The following is a 15,455-nucleotide window of genomic DNA, read 5'->3' on the forward strand; positions in this document are numbered from 1 at the left end:
TGGTTAAATTGCTGATTTTCTAAACATATGCCATGTCTATTTCAGACGCGTCACATCCATAACGGAATTTCGTCACATCCATAACGCTGACTTTTCCTTCCTAAACTCTGCATGAAATACAAAATATTTTAAACAAAGATTTTTTTAATATTCACCTTGGACCCCTCTATCAAATGGATCTCTCCATTTCGACATTAGGTTTACAATTTCACAGAGTTTGATAAAAATGTACAGTCACCCAAGAAAAGTGATACTTTTTCTGTCACGTCCATAACGCATCTTTTATTGGCGTTTTCTGGCATGCCCTAGATGTACTATGGGAATTGTTCTTGTTCTATCACTTCTCCAGTATGGTACAGCCTTAAAATATGCAACACCTGTTTAAATACTGGGAGACAATAAAACATGCACTGGGTCATTTGTTGCCATTTTGAGTTCAAGTGTCACGTCCATAACGCTGGAATTGCTCTGATCAAAGTTGATTTTAGCTTGGGTTTTACATTATAAGAAAGAAAGACTGACATATTAAGGAGAAGGGAACAATTCTTGTGACAAATTGGTTCAACTTATTCACATCTGTAAAATACAGGCCTAGGTGAGATCTCTGGGAGTGGTTTTGATGTATTACATGTTGCTTTATTTTTGCATGGTGAGGTTGACATTTACATGGAATTGCCCTGAACAAAATCAGTGGACAAAAATGCTGATAGGAATGCAGTTTTAAATTCCTCCCATGTATGGATGTTCTTCCGCTCTGCTATCCACCAGCTTTTGGCTGAACCTTTCAGCACAGAGGACAGTGTGGCTAATATTTCATTGTCTGGTGTGGGTCTTAAATCCAGAAATTCTTTACATAGCTCTATGTAAGTCATGGGGTCTTTTGTTTTAGTCACCACCAAATTCGGGAAAATTCAATTTAATGGGGAGCTTGGATGTTCTTACACCAGTAAAGCTAGAGGGGCTCCGAGTGTCATATTGAAACCTCACAAGTGATTATCCTTCTGTCTGATTCACAGGAGACAGTTTGGGTGTGCTGGTGAGCTTTAAGTGACTCAGCTGAGCTTCCCACTGATGGTCACGTCTGTGTAAGCAGCGCACAACTGCATCCTCCAGTTTCGCAACAATATTAACAGCAAAAGTTTTCACTGTCAATTTTATTGTTAATCATTTGTCTCAATAAACCTTCTCTGTTGATGATACTGGTGTTTGACTCAGACACTTGTGTTCCAAGATCAGTCAAACAAATTTTCATTTCATCAAGTGCTCTTTTGAGTTCGTTTATTTCCACTTGGTGGACAGACGCATGAGACACGGTAACATTTGTTTCATCTTCACCGTCATCATTAATTTCTTCTTCCTCATTATTATCCTCTTCGGATTCCCTATTATGATTATCACCCTCCCCACCTTCCATATTAGAGTTTGTAGCCCTGCTCTCATCCCCACCAAGATACAGGCTACCAAGGGATTCAGTGAGGTGAGCTACCCGTTCTCTAAAAGGTAACGTGAGGGTGCGCTAGATAACCAAAAACACGCACCGCCCGTGCGCTTTCCAAAAGACAAAAACAATCCCGCCAGCAAAAATAGGGAAAAAAAAGGAACAATCTCACTTCTTCCGATTTTAGTTTAAGTCCGCCAAAATCCGACAGTACATTCCTCAAAAAGGGCGTAGAAGAACAAAATCCATCAACGTGTAGCCTTCAATTTATTCCGGACTATTAAAGAATTATGGAGGATATCAGAATGTTTGCGCACCGGCTTCCATCTACCCCCATTCATTCCTCTTTCCGCGTCTCTGTTCAAAAAATGAGCATGTGATTTAAAGGGACTATAGCCATAGGACAGGGAGTGAGAAGGTGTGTGCATGTGACAGCGACAGGGTGAGTGACGGTGAAGAACCCTATAGACTTCCTAGGCTCATGCTCGCCCTGAATTTCTCTTGTAAAACGCCCATCTCTCTTAAAGTGAAGGCAGAAGGACGTTCAGCACCTGGCCAGGCTTTCTATGCATTAATTTACATAGACGTTTTAATATGAAATATAAATAAATGCCTTAGACAATAGATACTATTTTATGCTACTGATCAATAATTAAAACTTTATGTGGCTGATGCAACAGTTGGCACAGATCTACTATGTTTAACTGAAACTTGGCAAATACCAAATGATTTTCTGGCTTTAAATGAAGCTACTCCTGTAGGATATGAGCATATGGAGAAGCCACGTTTAACTGGGTGGGGGGGTGGGGGGGGGGGGGTCTTGCTGTGATCTATTGCTCCAGTTACAGGATTGTATCTATGCCCTTGCAGGATTTTTCATCATTTGAATATCTTGCTCTGAAGTTTACTGGTGGTCTACCTTTACTGCTTTTGCTCATTTACCAGCCTCCCAGAGTTTCCTCTGCTTTTACTAATGAATTGTCTGAGCTGCTTTCATCTGTCAGTGCTCTGTGTCCATCTATACTGGTGCTTGGTGATTTGAACATTCATGTTGACTCAGATAACTGTAATCTTGCTAAAAACTTTGTGGCTGTCCTTGATTGTTTTGAGTTCACCCATGTAGATTTTCCCACCCACTCAAAGGGCCATATCTTAGATCTTGTTTGTACCTCTGGCATCACACCATCTAGGGCTGCACGATCTCATCTCATCTCATTATCTGTAGCCGCTTTATCCTTCTACAGGGTCGCAGGCAAGCTGGAGCCTATCCCAGCTGACTACGGGTGAAAGGCGGGGTTCACCCTGGACAAGTCGCCAGATCATCACAGGGCTGACACATAGACACAGACAACCATTCACACTCACATTCACACCTACGCTCAATTTAGAGTCACCAGTTAACCTAACCTGCATGTCTTTGGACTGTGGGGGAAACCGGAGCACCCGGAGGAAACCCACGCGGACACGGGGAGAACATGCAAACTCCGCACAGAAAGGCCCTCGCCGGCCCCGGGGCTCGAACCCGGACCTTCTTGCTGTGAGGCGACAGCGCTAACCACTACACCACCGGGGCTGCACGATAAATCGTTTATAATAAATTAAAAATAAATAAATAAATAAATTGCGATTTACACATACACGTGATCTCATTTCGAGAAACAACGATTCTTAAGCATTTTATTTCACAAGCGGCATCAAAAACAAATGCTCCCATTTCTTCCCGGATTTTTTCAAGTGCCCCTAAAGGCAGCACTGCCGCTGACTCCTCCCTCGACCCATGATAAAGCGTCTTTACAACACGTGATTCAGTCAGTGGAGGAAGCCTGCCTGCAGTTGAGTGTGTGGAAACCAGTGTTGCCAGATTGGGCGGTTTCCCACCCAATTGAGGGGTTTTGAATTCTACTTTGCGGGCAAAAAATGGCTTGGGCTGGTTGACAAAAATTGGGCGGGTTTTTATCAGATGTTTATAAATATTTTGCACCATAGACCTAGTTTACCCAGTACCCCTTAGGTATTTTAAACAACTAGAATCAAGCATTGGCCTAAGTTAATCATTAACAATAAACATTAATCTCATTAAGTATTATTTAAACAAAAAAAATGTTGATGTAACTAAGACTAATATGAATGTGTGTAATGTAGTGCAGAAACTGAACTCAAACTAGTAAATAAGAATGATGCAGTGTTTCCCACACATTGACGAGACTATTGGCCCTTTTCCACTACCCTTTTTCAGCTCACTTCAGCTCGCTTCAGCCCGACACGGCTCGCGTTTCGACTACCAAAAACCAGCACGACTCAGCTCGTTTCAGCCCTGCTTAGCCCCTAAAACTCGCACCGTTTTGGAGTGGGGCTGAAGCGAGCCAAGCCGTGCCGAGTGAGGCTGGGGGCGTGAGCAGACACTCCCCTGTGCACTGATTGGTGAAGAGGAGTGTCCTCACATGCCCACACACGCCCCGCGAGCACGCTGGGATCTGTAAACACCGCAAACCCGGAAGGAGAATAATTACGAATTACGAGAATTTCTGAAGCCTTATGCGCCTCGCCTCATCTATACGCTCTTGCCAGTATCTGTCCGCGTTGTCGGTGACAGCAAGCCACAGCACCAAGACCAGCAACACTAACGACTCCATGTCCTCCATGTTTATTGTTTACTATTCGGGTTGTGAGACTACCGCTTAAAAGCTCACTGATGTCACTGTTTGCGGTGCTTAACGACATCACCTGACGTCCACCCACTTTCGCTAACTCCACCCAATGTGTCCACCCACTTCCAGCCAGCACGGTTCAGTGCGGTTGTAGTCGAAATGCAACTCCAACAGCCCCGCTCAGCCCGACTCAGCACGGCACGGCTCAGCCCGACTCAGCCGCGTTTGTAGTGGAAAAGCGGCATATGGCAGCCCGCCATAGTCTAATTTTGGCCGCCATAGTCTCAGTCCGCGCCCGCCTGCCTGCCCGCATGCACGGCAACACTGATGCACCCGGCCTGACATTGCGTGCGTTGCCTATCAGACAGCGTGAGGAGACAACTCTGATAAGCTACATCCTGTCTGCATCTACATGTTAAGGTAAGTTTATACAACTTTATGTAGCCTTTGACACAATTGAGAAGGTGACATTTAGGCTACGCTATTGTGTTTTATAGGCGTATGGAGAGCGCATTGATCAGACCCTCCAGGGTTTCGCGATGTTGCGATTTGCAACTTCAACCAATCCCCGCAAATTCAGGGCGGTGTTGCAATTATATCCAATCACCGCAACTTTCCCGCAAATTTGACCAATTGTTGGCATCATCTTGAGGTGACGTTGACAAACTACCTTCCGCCTTACTTCCGTGTATACGTTCAAGAGAAGCAGCATGTGCGCAGTGTTGCCAGATTGGGCAGTTTTTGAACATATTTTGGGCTGGAAAACATCAGCAGTATCTGGCAACACTGCATGTGCAAGTCAGTGTTTATGTAGGCTTAAATACTGTTATGGAAAGTGTGTTATGTTTACAGTGAAGGACTGTGTGCACTTTACATTATTTTTTACTTAATACAAGAAATTAATGGATGCCAACGTTTTTGCCAAAATGGTATTTTATTTTCCATTGTTTAGGCAGCTTCAGCATCATACTGTGAGATTCTGTTCAAATTGTTTTTTTCTTCTATGAAGCCTGAGCCATTTATTTTATTAGTTTATAATTATTGTTTAATTTAGTCTTCAGGAGAGACTGCCTGCACACAGTACTAGTATTAATAGTTTTTTTTCTTACATGAAAGCTGAGGCATTTATATTATAAGGTAACTTCATGTTGTGCTGTGAGGTTCTCTGCACTTTAACTTTTGAACCAACAGGTGCATTTGGATAAGTAAAGCCTATTTTTCTGCATTTTTTTAGTCCTGGTGACCTTTTATATTGGTAAAGCTGTTTATAGGACTATTTCTCAGTGTCTTTGTTTTTCTTTTAATCAATAGTTTTTCAGTAATAACTTAATATTTAACATATCACTCAATTTTAATCACAAAAAGAGAAAATCGCAACAATTTCTCGCAACTTTCACTTCCTCCAGCAATGTAATCGCAACAAAAACCTAAAAAACACCGCAACCTTCATTGCAATTTTTTTGGAAAAACCCCCGCAACATCAGACATTTTAGCCCGCAACAATCACAAAAAAGGCCCGCGGAATCCTGGGGGGACTGATTGATGGATGACGTTATGTGTATTGTTTCAGTAAAATTACTTTGTCAATTTCGTACTGGCAAACCTACCTTTTTTGTAAGGCAACAGTAGGCTATTTTGAGGCAATATTAGTTAGCCCTACGTAGTTATCCAATTCATCAAATTAACTTTATCATCCTACCAGGATCAGGTCGTTTCCAAATTCACCGGTGAAGTGCTTCCCGCTTGACACTGTATGTGCGCAGTCTATCCAAGTGATGGAGACGTGAAGTTACAGCAGTGATAAACTAATCTAGGTCTGCATTTACATGTTAAAAGGGAAAAGTAGTCTATTCTAACAGAGAGCGAACTTCGATGCCACTTTTGAGAATTAGTGCTGGTAGCAATTTGTTACTGGTGAGACAGAAGACATTAAATTATTTTTAGCCTTTTCTAATAGGCTACCTTCTAAAGGTGAAGCTATTAGGCCACATAATTAAGGGAATGTAATGTTAGTTACTTAATTAAATTAACTTCTTGACTCGAATTTGATCATTTTCAAATTTACTGATGATGAGTGTTTCTCCACTAACGTAGGCCTTACAGGTCCCATGGCATGAAATTTTCACTTTGAGGTTTTTTAACGTTAAAATGAGTTCCTCTGACCTTCTTAAGTCACCCCAGTGGCTAGAAATTTCATAATGTATAAACCAAACTATGCCCAACATTTGAGAATGGCGCGTCAAAATGGCGCGTTGATAAACTCTTCCTTTGCCTACGTCAGCAAGGGAGATGATCCCCCCCCCCGGATTCCCACCCACTGTATGGATTGCCCGCCCAGCTCAAAAGTTGCCACCAAACATGGAAGTTGCGCTGTACATGGATGTGACAACACAGAAAGGAGTCTGTTTTTACTGCCGACGGGAGAGCCCCTGAAGACGCAGTGGCTTAATTTTATTTACTCCAATAATACACCGTCGAGTCTACCTAAGACGGTGCATGTTTGTTGGAAGCATTTTCCTGATGAATGTTTCCACAACTTGGGACAGTACAGGGCAGGTTTTGCACATCAACTGTCACTGAAGCCTGGGTCCGTACCAAGCATCCCTGCCGCATCAGCAACAAACACCGAACAAGTAAGTGTATAACTGTTAAGTCGTTTTGCCGTGTTTTAAAATCGGTGTCACGCTAGCCTTGCAATGGCTACATTAGCTGTGCAGCTAACCGCTTCCTGCAGTCAGCCAGGTACTCTGCGCTACAAAACCAAAAAGCATGCAGCATGCTCTGTTATAATAGCCAATCAAAACAGTTTTTACAAAGACACCCCCATTCTTTTTTTTAAGTCACTCGTTCATTTTATTTGTTTGTTTGTCCAGTAAAAACCCAAACATTTGTTGAATTTAATTTTATTTCCTCACGTCGCACCTTAATGATGTCAGCGCGCGGTATTTTTCCCTTCGCGGTTTGTTCCTTCTCTCTCGCCATAGTAAGACACCCACATCCGCTTGTTCTGACCCACTGGAGGTAGCGTCACAGTGCTGTTAGCCAATCAGAGGTAACACGTTTACATGTCATGAATATTAATGATAAGACCCGCCCCCTGCTTCTCATTAGCAAAACGACGCACTGGGAAAAGCGCTGAAATGGGGCTTTCTCCCAGGAGGCTATATCTATGTGCCAAGGGTTCATTTCGAGAAAGGCTGCGGATATAACATCCGGAAACCTCCACGAGCCCGTTTAAAGCATCAACAAACCACCATGCCATGGGACCTTTAATGCAACGCAGTGAATGTCAGGTGACGATGTCAGCCTTATTGTAGACGCTACAGCTGTAACAGAAACTCTCCGATCCTTATTAAACTGATGCTAAATTTGTTTTGTTGTTAATTCAGATCGTGAGCATTTTGAATTATTTCAAAAAGAGAGATCGAAATTCACCTCAGGATGAAGAGGTAGTGACTGAGGTCGGCCTAACATCAACTGCTTGCTGTCTTTGTCAGGATGTCAAATTGGTAGAACACTCCTAGCAAGTGAGTGCGATGAATGGGGGCAGATAAACCCATTACTCAGCCACTTCGCAGCGATTGCCCTTGTTGTGCTGGTCTCGAGCGTGAATTGCGAAAGAGACTTTTCCACAATGAAAGGACATCTGCAGGCAAACCAGTGATGTGAATTTCAATTTACATTTACTCATTGCTTTCATGCTCAAATCCCACCCAAGTTCAATCTCACTTTCACTTAATTAAATATTTCAGAGTGAGCTCTACAATCACAGACTCATTGTAGTAACAAGTTGTTTGCCATTTTAGGTCAAAAACAGACCTTCGTAACAGACTGCAAGGAGAGCACCTGGCCGCCTGCTTGAGGATTTCCATTAACGGGCCACAACCAGAAGATATAAATTATGAAAGGGCACTTTTTTTTTCCTCAAAGCCAAGAAAAATCAAATGCACAAGTGCAGGGTGTGGTCTTTGTAAACAGGGAAGGCATTTGTCAGGGTCACTTTTGACATACAGCAGAGCTAGAAGTCCTTGTTTTGTAGGACTTTTTGTAGGAGTTCAGGGTGTGAAGTATTGTAGGATGTTTGGTTTGGTTGCTATCTGTAATATGTTCTTGTAGGACTGCCCTCTGTAGCAACATGCTAAAATAAAATACAAGGTGCATAACCAATACCAACGAATTTGTTCTTTGTTAGTCTTAGTTTAGTATTAGTAGGCTAAACAACCCCCACGCACCCCTGCAATTCAACCGGACACATGCACCACGCGCTAAACAATCCCCCGCGCACCCCTGCAATTCAACTGGACACATGCGCCACGCGCTAAACAATCCCCCGCGCACCCCTGCAATTCAACCGGACACATGCGCCACGCGCTAAACAATCCCCCGCGCACCCCTGCAATTCAACCGGACACATGCGCCACGCGCTAAACAATCCCCCGCGCACCCCTGCAATTCAACTGGACACGCACGCCCCACCCTAAGCAAAAAAATCGTGATTCACATTTTTTCCAGAACCGTGCAGCCCTAACACCATCAAATTTATATTCCAGAGATTTCTGTGTTTCTGATCACATGGCTATTTTATTTAATATTGCTGTCCTTAAGCCTCTCCATCGCAGGCATGCATTTCGCACCATCACATACAGGAACACAAAAAACATAGTTACAGCTGATTTATTTGACACATTATATCCTATTCAGACCACTAAATCATTAAACTCATCCCCTGAGGAGTTAGTCATGCTCGACAACTCTCACCTTGCTGACTCTCTCAATCACGTTGCCCCCCTGAAGACGCGTACTGTCTCTTTCTCTCTCTCTGTTCCATGGTTCACACCTGAGCTTCATAAAATGAAGGCTGCTGGTCGGCAGCTGGAGAGACTGAGTCGTAAAACTGGCCTGACAGTCCATGCGCTGGCATACAGTGACCATGTCTCTGCCTACAAAGAGTCTCTAATTGATGCCAAGGCCAGTTATTACACCACCATCATTACCAGAGGCCAAGGAAACCCTACAGCCCTTTTTTCTACTGTAAACAAACTTCTCCTGCCTGTTAAAAACTTTCCTCTTACTCCTTCCACTGATATTTGTTGTAAATTCCTTGAATTTTTTCAAAACAAAATTAGCTCTATATACAAGCAGATGAAATCCACTCCCATCACTCCTTTTAATGTCCCCTCTCCTTGTCCACCACCAGCTGGAGCTTTCTCTGCTTTCTCATTAGTCAATGACCAGTATGTCCTCGGCTTAGTATCTAAATCCAGGCCTACCACCTGCCTCCTCGACCCTATGCCCACCCCTTTGGTTAAGATTTGCCTGCCAGTTCTCTGCTGGTCAAGATAATAAACTCGTCCCTTTCAACTGGCTTAGTCCCTCAGGCTCTCAAAACAGCAGCCAGCACTCCTATCTTGAAAAAACCTGGAGCAGCCATTGATGATTTTAAAAATTATTACCCCATTTCCAATCTTCCCTTCATTGCAAAAGTCCTAGACCGTATTGTTGCCAATCAGCTCCAAGAGCATTTAGCCCAATACGATCTTTGGGAGAAGTTTCAGTCTGGGTTTAGGGCCATGTATAGCACCAAGACTGCCCTGGTGGTCAACGATTTGCTGTTAGCTGCTGACACTGGCCATGTCAGTATACTTGTTCTCCTCGACCTTACAGCAGCTTTTGACACTGTATGTGTCAATCTTTTATTGAACCGCTTAGAAACTCTGCTTGGCATCACTGGTTCTTCTTTAGCCTGGTTCAAATCTTATCTTACCATGAGAGAACAATTTGTGTCAATTGGAGACTTTAGATCCCCTAAATCACCCCTCCTTCATGGTGTCCCTCAGGGCTCTGTCCTGGGACCCTTACTATTTGTAATATACATCCTTCCTCTTGGCCACATAATACAACATTATGGGCTCAACTTTCACTGTTATGCAGATGACACCCAAATTTACATTCAAACCAAACCCTCTCACCCACTCCCTCCGTCCAATCTTGTCAACCGTCTAAATGCAGTTAACAATTGGATGGTGCAGAACTTTCTTAAACTAAATCAAGACAAAACAGAAGCCATCCTCATTTCCACCCCTTCTATCTTGAAAAAACTGAAGCACTCACAGCTATCTATTCCTGGTTATTTCACCTTCACTACTGTTGAAGTAAGAAATCTGGGTGTTATTCTGGACTCTACTCTCTCTTTTGACTCGCACATTAAAAATATTACTGAAACGGCTCTCTTTCACCTGAAAAGTCCCTCCAAACTTCATCCCTCTTTAACTTCATCTGCAGCTGAAACGCTTATACATGCTTTTATCACCTCAAGACTGGACTACTGCAATGCCCTACTCGATGGCATCCCAGCCAAGCGACTAAATAGGCTGCAATATGTCCAAAACTCAGCTGCTAGGGTACTCACTCACACCAGGCCCTGGGATCATATCACTCCTATTCTCTACAACCTGCACTGGCTCCCAGTCAAATACCACATCCAGTACAAAATTATCCTGCTTGTCTACAAATCCCTACATAACCTGGCCCCTCCCTATTTATCAAATCTCCTAACTCCATATTAGCTACCTCTAAATCTTTGCTCCACAGATGTCCACCTATTAGCAGTCCCTTACTCTCGGCTCTGCTCTATGGGTGACAGGGCTTTCAGACCCCGTCCACACGTAGCCGGGTATCTGCTAAATCGAAGATATTTTTCTACGTTTTGGCCTGTCATCCACATGAAAACATATCAAAAACGAATATTTTAAAAAACTCCGGGCAAAGTGAAGATTTTTGAAAACTCCGTGTATGCCTTTTCGTGTAGACAGAGATAACCGGAGTTTTGCGTTTTAGAACGTCACAATCTGCACCAAAAAAATGACAACAAATCTGCCCTAACGTCAAACGTGCGACCTTTGTTAACTGCAGAAGCCAGATTAAGCATGGACTTAAGCTAGCCGCACACTACAGCGATCCACGCGGTACCGAACCGACCCATTTCAGAGCCAACTCCCAACAGGGCACACACATATCCCCCGACTGTTGACGAGTGCAGTCGCGATTGAAGCGACACGTGACAACTTAATAGCTTTGTGATTGGCTATTGGATATAGTTACTGCTAAATCCAACACTTGAAGATGCTACAGGGTGAATTACAAATGACACAACATGGAATATGTAGCGCACTATCTAGGCTGCATGAGCTATTATTCCCAACCTTAAATAGTGCACTTATATAGGGGAGTTAAAGCGATTTGGAATTCAGCCACACAACTTGAGCAGAGTGGCTTTCCAGCCCACTGTGTCTATGGATAAAGCTTCAGTCTATGGAATTACAGTATATACCTGCATTAGGTGCTACCAACACGTATTTCTCGCGCTAGAAATTGTGTTTAATGATGTCACGTGTTATATGCGAAAGATATGATTGGCTATTGCTAGCGACTCTCGCTGATCAGTCTGGCTCCCGATTAGTTTTTCGAATCGGCTGTGAGATGAGTCGGTACCATCGAAAACTAGTCTTTACGCCTGACTCGCGACTTCAGTTGGCTCGGTACGCTGAAAATCGGCGTAGTGTGTGGCTAGCTAAAGAGTAATGGATCGGAGTAGTGCCTTGAAAGCATTAATTATTGTGCAGGTGCTATTTACATGTTTAACTTTAGAAGCCCAACTACTGCTCCAAGAGCACAGGCGATGTGATTAGGGGGTAGGATTTGGGGAAATAATGCCATCTACAGGTTTGGAATGCTTATAAATGTGATTGAAAACACAGATGTTCGGTTATGTGTGGAAGGGATTTTTTTCGAAGACGAGGTGGTGTGGATAAAACAACATTTTTATAAACGGAGGGGGGGAAATGTTCGGTTTTAAAAATACCCGGCTATGTGTGTACATGGCATCAGTGTTAATGGCCCTAAGCTGTGGAATGCCCTGCCACTAGCGTTGCGCCAATGCTCAACACTGTCCTCTTTCAAAAAACAGCTAAAAACACATCTTTTTAGCTTGGCCTTTGCTCTCTGATTTTTAATAATGTTATTATCATTATTGACTTCTCATTATTTTTATTATTTTTCTTATCTTATTGTCTTGCTTTTTATTGTTTTTTTTTTTAACCTGTGCAGTGTCCTTGGGTACCTTGAAAGGCACTTATAAATAAAATGTATTATTAGGGGCGGAGTTTATTTCTAGTGACAGTAACGCTGCTGGGGGGCGGAGTTTATTTATAGTGACAGTACCGCTGCTGGGGGCGGAGTTTATTTATAGTGACAGTACCGCTGCTGGGGGGCGGAGTTTATTTATAGTGACAGTAGCGCAGCTGGGGGGCGGAGTTTATTTATAGTGACAGTAGCGCAGCTGGGGGGCGGAGTTTATTTATAGTGACAGTAGCGCGGCTGGGGGGGCGGAGTTTATTTCTAGTGACTGTAACGCGGCTGGGGGCGGAGTTTATTTCTAGCAGGGCTTTGAACCAGAATTTTTTTCCTATTGGTTCGTTCCGAACAGAAACGGAATTTTAACGTTTCCGGTTTTGGGTTCCACCATTAAATAGACGTTCCCGAACCAGTTAGAACAAAAAAATTTCGTTCCCGGAACGGTTAATTACGTTCCCTGTCAGCAAGTACATACATACATAAAAAAAACTACACCTGAAATGTAGCCAGGGCCGGTTCTGCCCTAATCTGGACCCGGGTGCAACATCGCGCATCGGCTGGGGGCGGAGTTTATTTATAGTGACAGTAACGCTGCTGGGGGCGGAGTTTATTTATAGTGACAGTAACGCTGCTGGGGGCGGAGTTTATTTATAGTGACAGTAACGCGGCTGGGGGCGGAGTTTATTTATAGTGACAGTAACGCTGCTGGGGGCGGAGTTTATTTATAGTGACAGTAACGCTGCTGGGGGCGGAGTTTATTTATAGTGACAGTAACGCGGCTGGGGGCGGAGTTTATTTATAGTGACAGTAACGCTGCTGGGGGCGGAGTTTATTTATAGTGACAGTAACGCGGCTGGGGGCGGAGTTTATTTATAGTGACAGTAACGCGGCTGGGGGCGGAGTTTATTTATAGTGACAGTAACGCTGCTGGGGGCGGAGTTTATTTATAGTGACAGTAACGCGGCTGGGGGCGGAGTTTATTTATAGTGACAGTAACGCGGCTGGGGGCGGAGTTTATTTATAGTGACAGTAACGCTGCTGGGGGCGGAGTTTATTTATAGTGACAGTAACGCTGCTGGGGGCGGAGTTTATTTATAGTGACAGTAACGCGGCTGGGGGCGGAGTTTATTTATAGTGACAGTACCGCTGCTGGGGGGCGGAGTTTATTTATAGTGACAGTAGCGCAGCTGGGGGGCGGAGTTTATTTATAGTGACAGTAGCGCAGCTGGGGGGCGGAGTTTATTTATAGTGACAGTAGCGCGGCTGGGGGGGCGGAGTTTATTTCTAGTGACTGTAACGCGGCTGGGGGCGGAGTTTATTTCTAGCAGGGCTTTGAACCAGAATTTTTTTCCTATTGGTTCGTTCCGAACAGAAACGGAATTTTAACGTTTCCGGTTTTGGGTTCCACCATTAAATAGACGTTCCCGAACCAGTTAGAACAAAAAAATTTCGTTCCCGGAACGGTTAATTACGTTCCCTGTCAGCAAGTACATACATACATAAAAAAAACTACACCTGAAATGTAGCCAGGGCCGGTTCTGCCCTAATCTGGACCCGGGTGCAACATCGCGCATCGGCTGGGGGCGGAGTTTATTTATAGTGACAGTAACGCTGCTGGGGGCGGAGTTTATTTATAGTGACAGTAACGCGGCTGGGGGCGGAGTTTATTTATAGTGACAGTAACGCTGCTGGGGGCGGAGTTTATTTATAGTGACAGTAACGCGGCTGGGGGCGGAGTTTATTTATAGTGACAGTAACGCTGCTGGGGGCGGAGTTTATTTATAGTGACAGTAGCGCAGCTGGGGGGCGGAGTTTATTTATAGTGACAGTAGCGCGGCTGGGGGGGCGGAGTTTATTTCTAGTGACTGTAACGCGGCTGGGGGCGGAGTTTATTTATAGTGACAGTAACGCGGCTGGGGGCGGAGTTTATTTATAGTGACAGTAACGCGGCTGGGGGCGGAGTTTATTTATAGTGACAGTAACGCTGCTGGGGGCGGAGTTTATTTATAGTGACAGTAACGCGACGGTGTTTGATCCTGATCAACTGATTCAATGGCCGAAGAAGAATGAAACTGATCAGCAGCAGTTTGAGGACAGAAAACCCCAATAATACTTTAGAACGCTGTTCAGGACTCGCCTCAGAGCTCAAACTCTTCCCTCAAAGGCACTTTACCTTTCAGTCACCACAATCACCACCAAACTCTCCCTAACCTTCCTCAATCAGCCATTTCCTCAACTTCACTTCCTCTCCACACAACCCGGAAAGATCATGGCGGAACTCCTCCAGCCGCGTTTGTAAACAAGCCCCGGGCTCATTTCACAGCGCGCGCACTCTCACCCAATCAGCGCTCTGCTTAGACAAGCGCGCGCTCGCGAGATCTAGTCAACAAATGGAGCGCCCTGTCCCTAAAGTGCACTTGTCCCGCTGAATTTGGGACAGGACCATGTGACTGTAATCAGTAAAGTTCAGTCACCAGTCTTACTAATAATGCTGTTTACACGGTGACAGTATGTATTTACTAGTTTAAAAAGTACAATAAAGGAGGAAAATGGTGCTCTTACCGGTTAAATGCCCTAAAGGAACAATAAACTGAACCAGCGCACTTCACTCCGAGCGCGGCTTCTTCTTTGCCTTCAGACCGCGCTTTATCTTTTCTTTGGCGCCTTTCTGCAGGTTTTTAAGACAACCTGCGCTCATTACTACCTCCTCTGGCCCGGATCTGTAACTACAACCAGTATCACTGCACGGGTGCAGAATAATCATGACTGCCCCTCTAGCCCGTGTGTGTTTGTTTGTTCGAACTTTTATTGACAATATCTAAACATAAATGAAGAGAAAATCATTCCAATCAAGATTTTCTGAAATACAAAATGGTCAAAAAATTGGAATATTCACATTTTTAAAAATTAAGAACATTTATTGGTTCATATATTTAGTTGATTCCAAACGAGGGGCGGCACGGTGGTGTAGTGGTTAGCGCTGTCGCCTCACAGCAAGAAGGTCCGGGTTCGAGCCCCGTGGCCGGCGAGGGCCTTTCTGTGTGGAGTTTGCATGTTCTCCCCGTGTCCGCGTGGGTTTCCTCTGGGTGCTCCGGTTTCCCCCACAGTCCAAAGACATGCAGGTTAGGTTAACTGGTGACTCTAAATTGAGCGTAGGTGTGAATGTGAGTGTGAATGGTTGTCTGTGTCTATGTGTCAGCCCTGTGATGACCTGGCGACTTGTCCAGGGTGAACCC

The 15,455-nt window shown here is 44.3% G+C and overlaps 1 protein-coding gene across 2 annotated transcripts in view; it reads right to left on the reverse strand.

The window, feature by feature from the left end:
• The window catches only part of LOC132896319 (transmembrane protein 106C-like), a 42,554-nt gene extending 27,686 nt beyond the window's left edge, over positions 1–14,868 (reverse strand). For both annotated transcript variants that reach the window (XM_060937064.1, XM_060937065.1), the window contains exon 1: positions 14,782–14,868. The gene's annotated coding sequence lies outside the window, so the exon portion shown is untranslated. The remainder of the gene's footprint in view (positions 1–14,781) is intronic.
• Positions 14,869–15,455: the final 587 nt, after the last annotated feature.

This window comes from Neoarius graeffei, chromosome 13, assembly GCF_027579695.1.
Source record: "Neoarius graeffei isolate fNeoGra1 chromosome 13, fNeoGra1.pri, whole genome shotgun sequence".
In the NCBI taxonomy this organism is placed as follows: domain Eukaryota; kingdom Metazoa; phylum Chordata; class Actinopteri; order Siluriformes; family Ariidae; genus Neoarius; species Neoarius graeffei.